Consider the following 9,650-nt stretch of genomic DNA (forward strand, 5'->3'; position numbering starts at 1 on the left):
AGGTGAAGTTTCAGGTTCGTGGGTTTTGCCAGGCCCACCCCTGGGTGTTGTGGACATTTGCAGTGAGCCAGAGGAAGAAAGACTCTCTCCCTCTCCCTCACCATCTTCAAATAAAATGAAAAAAGTAAATTAAAAATAACAGAAAAAGAGTAACATAAAAAGTTGAGACCATGATTTCACACAAATGTTGCAAGATAGCCTGTATCACCCCCTAAGAAAATGACACATAGGGGCCAAGGAATGGATAGATCTGTAAAGGTTTTGTTGGAGAATTGGACACTTTTCACACCGTTTGAAAGCAGAAATCATTTCTCTTTGACACACATCCATAGGTATTCAGGGGTGATCAGTCAGTGCTTTGTGAGCAGTTGTAACTCCAGAAATTGAAATTGAAATTAGATGGCATAGAGCAGATAAAATTCCTGTTGTTCTTTACTTGAATAATTATTATAATGGCAACTGCAAAGTCTCAGGAGTCACATCTATGATAGTCTAAATTCCTTACTGAGTGCCCTTTTGCTCCTTCTTTTCCTTATTTTTATTCCCTGGAGTCTGAAAATTGAGAGGACCATATTGACAGGCATTTGTGAATTTATCCACAGATACAGTGTCACACCCATGATGAAGCTCACTTTTGCATTTTAAGGCATGCAATTAGAAGGGAAAAATTCTGTAAACTATTAAAGCGCTAATCACAAGTGAAGCTAGAGAATACTGAAGGAAAGGCTGTCTGCCCTGATCTTGCTGTGGAAATGACATCGAGCCAAAAGCCTACACACCAATCTCTGGTACCTCTCACTCTCATCCCGAGTCCCATCTATGTTCCTGATTTTTGATGATCCACCTGGGGAAGCAGGGAGACCCACAGGCATACAGCTCTCAGGTAATGGAATTATTCCTAGATGGCAGAGTGAATTTCTAAGTCACAAAATTTAAGAATGTATGAACCTAGTTTGTTTATTTGAAAGTTGGGATGGCAGGGAGAGAAAGAGAGAGAGAGAGAGAGCTCACAGTATCTTCAGTCTGTTTGTTTACCCTGCAAATGACTTCTGGTCCCTCTCACCTGAATGGCAGGGGCTCTTGGACCTACTGCTTCCCCAGTTGAACTAGAAGAAACCTGGATCACAAGTGCAGTAGACTGGACTTGAACCAACACTCTAACATGAGATGCCAGAGTGGCAAGTAGCAGCTTATTGTGCAATGCTGGCCTCTGTGATACATCTTCAAAGAGAAGTTAGGAAGGCAAGTCCAAAGAGATTTCATGATGGATTAGACACAGGCACCTGCATTGTACATTCCTTAGGAAAGCCAGGGAAAGATTTTGCCTGAGGAACAAACACTCTGTGCACTTAAAGGGGAGCCATGGTAACCAGTACACCAACTCCTAGAGCTGCTATTGTTTAATGTCCTGTCTATGGTGTTACGTAGCCATTCCTGTTCATCTTTCCCATAGTTAGTTAGGACCAAGGTCCACAGACACTGGGCAAATGAATTTTTCCCAGTGGAGAAACAGCCTTCTTTGCTATATGGGATAGTAGTTTGCTTGTCATCAAGCTACTGAAACCAATCATTATTTTCAGAGAATGCTGAAATTTGTCAGGAATCCCCTGCCCCCAGCCATCAGACCTGAAGCTTTCAGCTGACCTTCACTGCTTCTGCCATTAGAGTAATAACTCTTGCTTGAAGGCAAACAGCACTTGGGTAATTTTAGAGAGGGCAAAAGAGCAGAATTATAGGTTGTCTGGAAAGGGTTGAAAGATTAGACTACTGAAGGAAAAAACAAAATGAATCATGTTGAAGAGTAACTACTTTTTGGGGTCAAAGTTTAAATGTCTGTAACCAGTGTTTTAGTTTGACTCGAGGCTGGGATAATTAATGTTCTCAGGTCTTAGATTAATTGAAAATAAAGCATTACATCTGGAACATATGAAATTAACTTCAAGAAACGAAAAAGACATTCTCTTAAAATAAAGGGTACCCATCAATCATTGAAAATAAGAAGACAAATACAAATGACCTAGCTTTACTTTTCTGAAATGAGTCATTTCCTTTTTTATTGTTGGTTTTGGCTACCTATAAAAGAATAAAATGCATTTCTCTAGAACTAGAATGGTAGAGCATTATTAATCTTTAAAGCCTTAATTTAAAGAGGTATACAAGATTTTGGCAGAAATTAAAAGTTGCAGAACCTACTGTGTAGGAAGGTGGTTGTTGACCTTGCATTTGGCGCATCTTAGCAGAAACATGTCATAGACTGTCTCATGAAAAAATGTTATAAGCTGTCTCTTATTTTTATTGGAAAGGCAGATTTACAGGGAGAAGGAGAGACAGGGAGATTTTCCATCTGCTGGTTCACTCCCCAAATAGCCATGATGGCTGGAGCTGAGCTGCTCTGAAGTCAGCAGCAGGGGGCCTCCTCTGAGTCCCTCATGTGGGTGCAGGATTGCCAGGCCCTGGGCCATCCTCCGCCTCTCTCCCAGGCTACAAGCAGGGCAGCTGTATGGAAAGTGGAGCAGCTGGTACACGAAATGGTGTCTGTATGGGACCTCAGCATTTGCAAGAAGAGGATAGACAATTGAGCCAAGCCCAATCTTGAGTTCTAAATAAGGCTCTGCAGGAGCTTGTAAACAGGCTCAGCTGTCTGATCTGTTACCACTAAAAACAGGCAGATGGAATCAGAATCAGTTATGCAGATAAAGCTAAAACTCCCAGGGAAACAAAATTCTCATCTAAATTAAAACTGAATACTAATGTCTATCAGCCACTTTCATCTGATAATTTAAACTTAAAGATTTTAGTTTCCTGTAATTGGTTCTGTGTTTTACTTCTATTTATACTTTTCATCAAATATTCTTTCTGTTGTCTTCATGAGTCCAACTACTTCCTCATGTGCTTTTTATTTCCTAAGAGATCTTATTTCATCATGTTATTACAATAACCTTCCAAAGAAGATTGTGCCTCTCAAGACTCTAATGATCAGATCTCTGGCTCTGATAGGTTTGATCAACTTACAAGTTATGCTTGTTTAGAGCTTATGGAGTTAAGTTTCTTTAGCCTTATTAGAGGTGACTGTACACAGATGTGGGGCCTGAAGCTCCTTGATAGTCATGGGATGATGTTTAAAGGAAACCTTTGATAACATGTTATTAAAGACTAAAAAGTAATTAAAATGACTTCCCACAGCAATCAGTTCATCAAAAATACTGTAGAAATCTGGCCTTCTTAAGACATAGATTTATATGTTAAAGACTTATAAGCACTTGAAGTTCCAAAATTTTCCCTGGTAGGCAAGTATTGTTCCCTCCCAGGGCGGTAGATGATATTATTTGACTGCATGTGGATCATTAATTATAATGGCGGCTGCTCAGTTCACCCCAATGGCCTTACTGTTTACTCATTCTCACCAATTTTAAACCTGCAACCTAAGTCTAGAACTGTTTTAGTGTGGCCCTGAGGTTACTTGAGTTTCCCATTTATGTTTGCTAACTTCCCTCTGAAACCCTTAGAATATGGCAATTACATGAAATTGGTCCGCTGTTTGATGCATGCCTAGAGTTAGAAATAGGTGCATAAAGCATTTGGCATGATGTTTTCTAAGAAGAACCTGTCCCCTCCTGCCCCCCCACCATGACTCTGTATTTTCCTTCTGGTTTGCCAGTATTTCCCTTTGTCATTTTGGAAAGCACAAACTAAACTCAAGAAGATACTGGTATATTCTTTTAAGCCCTGGAGGGAAGACAGCTTCTATTCTCTCCCATGAAGATGGAGCCACTATAAGAGCTAATGCTTGGAGTAATATTTTCTTATTTGGTATTTACTATGACTGAAAAAATACACTGATATTTTGAAAGTAGACTGTGTTGTAGTTAGCTAAGGCACAGTCTGAATTTTCAAAATGAATTAAAGTGTTACATCTGACTGCCCATTTAGGAGAGGATCCACATTCTCAATAGCTTTTAAGAAAAGACAATAATCAATAATGATGTACTATTTGGTCCTTCCAAAAACCAAACCCGGGCCCGGCACGGAGGCGCAAGTGGTTAAGGTCCTCACCTTGCACGCCCGGGATCCCATGTGGGCACTGGTTCTAATCCCGGCAGCCCCGCTTCCTTTCCAGCTCCCTGCCTGTGGCCCGGGAAAGCAGCAGAGGACAGCCCAAAGCTTTGGGACCCTGCACCCGTGTGGGAGACCCGGAAGAGGCTCCTGGCTTCGGGATCGGCATAGCATGGGCCGTTGCGCTCACTTGGGGAGTGAATCATCGGACGGAGGATCTTCCTCTCTGTCTCTCCTCTCTGTATATCTGCCTTTCCAATGAGAAAATAATAAAAATAAATCCTTAAAAAAAAAAAGCAGCAAAAACCAAACCCTCGTTGTACAGAATATACAGTTTTTCAAGAAATCAATGGATGGTAATTTTATAGACCACAGGTCAAATTTATAACAAGTGGCAGAAAATTAAAATCTTATATATCACCTTTATAGAAATGGAATAAAAGTTTAATTTTGTAGCTTGTTTTGTCATCTAACAAATTCTAGACAACACTATGTTTTAGAATATAAATGGCACTATAGAGTTCTATGATGAGTAGGCCATAAACTAATGTTAAAATTTTAATAATTTCAGAAATAATAAAATGTGAAGTAGTAGGTAAAATAGACAATAAAGTAGAAAAGTTCTAAACTTGCCAATTAGAAAGCTATCAAGCCTTCATGATACAACTTAATAACTGTTAGGCATTGAGCAAGACCCTTAACATTCCTGGACTTCAATTTCTTTACTGATAAAATAGAGTTCCCAATATTTTATTCAGGCCAAAAGATTACTGTAAAGATAAATAAAGATAAATGACAGCATAGTAAAAACCATAATATTCAATGCTATGTTTAACCATTCCCATCACAGGGCAAAAGTTCTCTAAGAATTGTATTCTTTCTTCTCATTTTAAAGATCTTACTGAGTGCTGGTTTTGTAAATTCACATGTTTAGGTTTTTTTTCTAGATATTCAATGCTGTTGTTTGGATCAATGTTGAACACAGGATCATTGAGATTGATGACTGTAAAAGCTTAGCATCTTCTACGTATGAATTACAAAGAGTTAACTCAATAAGCTTTTCTACACATACATCCTTTTTGAAAATGAAGACTTCTAAATGAGCTAATACAGATAGTTCTCAGAGGAGCACAATGGGAAGATTGGTAAAAAGAGCACTACAGAGGCTGATGGTATCTTTCCTCCTCTGCCATCAACTTGGGTGATTTCTTCCAGATCCCTCCTGATTCCCAGTTTTCTATGAAGCTACAGAATCACAACTCTGGGAAGGCTATTTAGGATGAGTTCATGACTGGTTGAGGGAAACAAGAGAGAGGCTGCAGAATAGTTTAGATAGTTGACCTTGGCTTAATTTACAGGATCCTCTGGCACAAATCACTCAAGAGTGCAAACAAGGGGTGGGGCTCGGAAGGAGCAGTGGGACGTCTTTAGCAGACTACCCTCACAACAGTTGGGGTCATGTAATTTTTTTTTTCCTGTTGGTTGGGATCCAATGTCTTTATTGTAAGGATCCTCTCTCTGGGACTCCCCCTACCTCCAAACCAACTGGACAGCACCAAGGCTGGAAGTGTCTTGGGGAGGGGAGACAGAGTGTGGGGAACCTTCCATGCTCTTCACTCTGGCCTGGGCAGTGTTGACTGGGAGGAGGCATGGGGAAGGCATAGGGCAGCACCTGCAGAGAACATAGCTGGCATGTGTGTGGGGATGGAGGTGCCTGCTGCCAGCTTTCCTTTGGTACCTGCTGGGGTTTGGCATTCAGGAATGGGTGCCTGGCTTGAGGCCTGGCAGTGATGCCCTTTTTCTGCTGGTAGTCATTGTTCCTGTCAGACTGTTTACTGCAAGGCTGTGTCCTCTGCATCTGTGTCCTGGCTGTGCTCCAGCTCTTCCTCACTAGGCATCAGCAGTCTCTCCTAATCACTGGCATCTCAAACCTGGGCTTCTCCCTAGGGTGTGCCTATCACAGAAGTTGGGTCCTCTTGGGTGACCAGCGGCTGACTGCTGCTACTGCTGTCACTACCACTGTCACTGCTGCTTGTCGCCCTTCTTCTTGCCATGTGGGTTAGCCTTTTTCTCCTTCACAATCTGCTCTAAATGTTCTAGCAGGGCATTGATGGTGGACTTGATCTGCATTAGCTCTGTCTTTATGGTCTGTAGTTCATTGCTCTTTAACTTGATCCTAGTTGAGCTGGTGGCAATGGCTGTAGAGTAGGCAAAGAGCTTCACAGGTATAGTGGTTTTGACACACTGGACCAAAAGGACTGTGATCTGGGGTCGCTTCACTGGGACTGCTCTGGGCATGCACACTGGCAATAGGCAGTGTTGGTAGTCAAACAGCATGTTGTAGAAGTCATCCAGTAACAATAAAAGCTGTAGCCACTGTATGTATATGGCAGATGCGGCTCTTGTTAGCCCCTTGAGTCAGCTGGAACAACTGAGGTGGAGGTGCAACACATAGCAACTGCAAACACTGGACACACAATTTTCTGTTAAAAAAAAAACAACTTGGTAACAGAAATTCAGGTGTGTATTTTGAATAAATTATCCTCACCTCCATCTTCTAAACAGAATTTCTCCTCTTTTATCAGCTTTTCTACCCACTGTGAATGTTAAAACCTGGTAAGCAAGTGTATATTCTTCCCTTATGTCCAGCCCAATGGTCATTTCAGTTACAGATTCATCTTGCTTAAGGACAGATTCCCCAAGAAAAAAGTCTGTTGTATGAAAAAAACATGCTAGCTTGCTAAAACATTACTTCCCTTTTCTTATGTTATTTTCCCATTGCCCATTTGCATAAATATCAGAAATATTTACTCTTAGATCAAACTATCCAGGGTCACCAGAGTGAAAAGCTATCTTCAAAAATTAGGTAATCAGTAGCTAATTATGTAAGTTTCAGATCAAAATACAGAGCCGTTCACTGAAAGAAGTGTATAGTGCCCTTTCCTGGAGGTTGCTCGGACTCTGTTTTTCAGAAGCAAAGATCTCCAAAGCCAAATAGCAAGATCTTATTTCTATCTTGAAGATTCATCACAAACATTGTACTTAATTTGCTTTTTGGTTGTTGGCACCCTACTTGTTTGTAAGCACAGTCACGTGCTGCTAACAGTGTTTTGGCCAATGGTGTGCCTTGTATTGTGGTGGCTAGATCACATAGCCTAGGTGTGTAGTAAGCTATAACATCCTGATTTCTGTGCATACGTTCTGATGTTATAATGATACTTTTCTCAGAATGTAGCCCCGTAATTAGGGATGATTATACTGTAGGTATAGAGCTCTTCCAATTCACCACGGCATTCCTAACACCTGGCCAGGGCTGTGTTCTTTATAGTTTTCCCCAGTCAGTGGCTGAAAAAAATTATTGTGCAAATATTGTAGCTTTAACAATTCCTGGAGTAATGAGACTTATTAAAGTGTTGATTCAGAATCTGATATGTTAATCCAATTAAAAATTTTAAGAAGATTTATTTATTTGAAGGAGTTATGGAAAGAGAGGAAGAGACAAAAAAAGATCTTACATCTGCTGGGTCACACTTCAGATGTCTGGAGTGGCCAGGGCTAGACTGGATCAAATCAAGAGACAGGTCCTTTATCCAGATCTTCCCAGTGAATGCCAGGGATCCACAACACTTGAGCTATCCTCTGCAACATTTCCCAAGTCATTAACAGAGAGATGGATCAGAAGTGGAGCAGCTGGAACATGAACTGGCACCTATATGGGATGCTGGTGTCATGGGTGGTGGCTTTCCCCTCTATGACACAATGCTGGGCCCCATCCAGTTTTTCCAAAATGAATTTAGGCACATGTAATTCCTTCCTACCACTCGCCAATCTAGTGGCCTCTTCAGGAAAACCTTTTGAGAAGTATGTCTTAGAGCATGAAAAGAACTCAATAGAGTATTTTGCCTCGATCCAGATAATGATGGTGCTGGTCCTTCATGCTGGCCTTTCCCCACATTCACTCTCATTCCATTTTGGCATGATGTCTACGGACTACATCACATGGACTTCACTGTCCTTGGGGATCTTGTTAGGTTTTCCTCATTGAAGGGTCGGAGGAGAGGGCTCAACGTAAATCTTCTCCCCTCCCTTTGCTTTCAACTTCACTGCTCCAGCAGTGGCAGTATCCCTCCTTCCTAGCTCAGCCATTGACAGTTTTCCAGTGTCAGCTGACTCTATTTAACATGCACCTGCTAATCATGTCTCAATCTCATAGTGGTAATGATTTTTGCTGGCACTGTCTGGGATTTTACACTTGGGCTCTGACTTTCCTTGATCATACCACTGCTTTGGGAAAGAGTCCAGTCACTCCCATCTCTGCATAGACGCTGAGAGCATGGCTTCTATGTCCTATGGGTCCTCTTACCCTGACCCGGATAACCCTCTTCAATCTGAAATAAACTATGAAGCAAATACTGAATGCTTCCTGACAGAATCTGAGTTTCACATCGTGACTGCTACTTTGATTGAGGTTTTATGAATTCTCCAACATTCCATCCACACCTGTACAGTTTTGTACAAAAACAAATCTTGAAACCAAAGTAAAATATGCATATGAATTAGTCATCTTTCTAGTTCACAGTGGGAAGGTGAACTACATACTAGACAGTTTTAATCTATTCTTTGCACAGATTTTGAGCTTCAAAGAAAATAGGAACTTATTCCTCAGGGCCATCAATCCTCAATTTTAATATAGTTCAGGACACTGTGGACACTCATTGCACATTAATTCAATTCATATATTCATTTAGATGATGGCCACAGCTGCTGAGAGTAGATGAAATGGAACCATCATCCATTAGCTTTGGACGGGAGAGTAACATTTGGCAGCAACAAGAGGAAAAGCAAAGAGAGACACATTTGTGGAATGAAAGTAACAATCCCCAGGTGTAATGCTTAGCAGGCTTTTGTGGTCTGAATATTGGACTAATACAATTATTTTATGTTATTACAGACCTGACATCAATTAGGATCTGTTCAGTGGTGGAAGAACAATACCAAATGTTTTCCGGGAGTCTCTGCCCTAAAGTTAGGGGTGATTATGTCACTGTCGGAGGTGTTGGTTTCCTAAGCAGTACTAGTGGATTTATTTGCCTTGGAATCAAGTAATGTTGCAAAATCAAATTCCCTGGAGGGATCCAAGTTGGATAAATGGAGAGGCCTTGGACTCACCATAGACAGAGTAACCAGAACAACAAAGGGATGAGCCTATTTCCAGGCGATAGACTGAAGGAAAGCTTTAGTAGTGTACTAAAGGTGGGGGCTGGCATGGTGGCACATCAGGCTATACCTCTGCCTGCAGGCAATGGCATCCCATATAGTGCTGTTTGGCTTACCAATTGGCTTACCAATTCCAGTATAGCTCCCTGATTATGGCCTGAGAAAGCATTAGAGGATGGCCCAAGGCCTTAAGACTGCATCTCTGTGGGAGGCTGAGAAGAAGCTCCTGGCTTCAGAGTAGCTCCAGCTCTGCCATTGCAGCTATTTGGGGAAAGAAGCAGCAGATGAAAGATCTCTCTCTGTACGTCTCTCCTTCTCTGTCAAAATCTACCTTTCAAATAAAAATACATAATTAAAAAAAGAAAACAATGCAAGTCAAG

General features: G+C 41.3%; 1 pseudogene; it reads right to left on the reverse strand.

Annotated features, from left to right (window-relative positions):
- Positions 1-5,831: 5,831 nt before the first annotated feature.
- On the reverse strand, positions 5,832-6,607 carry LOC121150809 (annotated as a pseudogene).
- Between the last annotated feature and the right edge of the window lie 3,043 nt (positions 6,608-9,650).

The sequence above is a fragment of the Ochotona curzoniae genome, unplaced genomic scaffold (genome assembly GCF_017591425.1).
Source record: "Ochotona curzoniae isolate NIBS_2020 unplaced genomic scaffold, NIBS_Ocur_1.0 contig_2210, whole genome shotgun sequence".
In the NCBI taxonomy this organism is placed as follows: domain Eukaryota; kingdom Metazoa; phylum Chordata; class Mammalia; order Lagomorpha; family Ochotonidae; genus Ochotona; species Ochotona curzoniae.